This window comes from Lobosporangium transversale, assembly GCF_002105155.1.
Source record: "Lobosporangium transversale strain NRRL 3116 chromosome Unknown BCR41scaffold_3, whole genome shotgun sequence".
In the NCBI taxonomy this organism is placed as follows: domain Eukaryota; kingdom Fungi; phylum Mortierellomycota; class Mortierellomycetes; order Mortierellales; family Mortierellaceae; genus Lobosporangium; species Lobosporangium transversale.
This window is the reverse complement of record NW_019028981.1, coordinates 618,007-618,951: the sequence shown is the minus strand read 5'-3', so window position 1 is coordinate 618,951 and position 945 is coordinate 618,007. Positions and strand designations below refer to the sequence as shown.

The following is a 945-nucleotide window of genomic DNA, read 5'->3' as shown; positions in this document are numbered from 1 at the left end:
GCTCCCACGGCGCTGCAACTTCCACCAGTAATAATTCCAGACCCCTCTCTACTCTAGACTCACCTCCACTTATTTATATAAAGCCAGAATCATGTAGTCTGTAGGATACACGTTGCTGCTTGTAGATGAAAAAGAGACCCCGTGCAAATAAAAAAAAGACCCCTCGTGCAAATAACTTTTTTTTATTTGTACGGGGGGAGCAGTGTAAATAGAGTGTGTACGGGGCAGTGCAAATAATTTTTTTTATAAGTAAAAATTTATTTGCACGGGGGCCGTACAAATAAGGGGTGTACGGGCCCGTGCAAATAACTTCATCCTAAATTAAAATATCGCATGATCGCCAGAGCATAGTAGAAGGCCGAGTTTGCTCCCAGTCTGAGAGGAGAAGCGTAATGTCTTTGCCTATAAAAAAGGCAACAAAATTTGGCTTGCACGTTTAGATGCAAGCTTCCCTCTCTTACTGAATTCGAGCCTAGAGAAAGAGCGAACATTCCCATTTCAAAATGGAGTATACAAAAGTGTTTGTACTCGGACTCGAACCGAGGACCGTCTGTGTGTTAGACAGACGTGATAACCAACTACACCATACAAACGTGGCTTTTTGTTCTTGTAAATGACAATAATCTAATACTATATATATCCTCTTATACAATCTACATGATATAGCACGTGACCTAGTGTACCCTACGCACCTCTGTTGGCCAGCACAGACGCCCAATGGTTTTTCCCGGCGCCCAATGGCTGAGTAGTATACTCGTCAGGGCACCCTCCTGTCTAGCCCAGGGGCCGGGTTCGAGTCCTGGTTAAGGCACATAAAGTGAAGCAAGCATGTGCCAGGTCAGGGATTTGCTTGAGTTTTTATACTTTCTCTCCGAGACAGCCTAGTGTTCTCCGCAAACTCTTCTTCGATCCATCAAGTCGGACGCTACATTAACACTGCCCCTC

General features: G+C 44.7%; 1 non-coding gene across 1 annotated transcript; it reads right to left on the bottom strand.

Moving 5' to 3' along the window:
• Positions 1–519: 519 nt before the first annotated feature.
• On the bottom strand, positions 520–593 carry BCR41DRAFT_t15. The gene has a single exon. It is a non-coding gene; the product is annotated as a tRNA-Val (tRNA).
• Between the last annotated feature and the right edge of the window lie 352 nt (positions 594–945).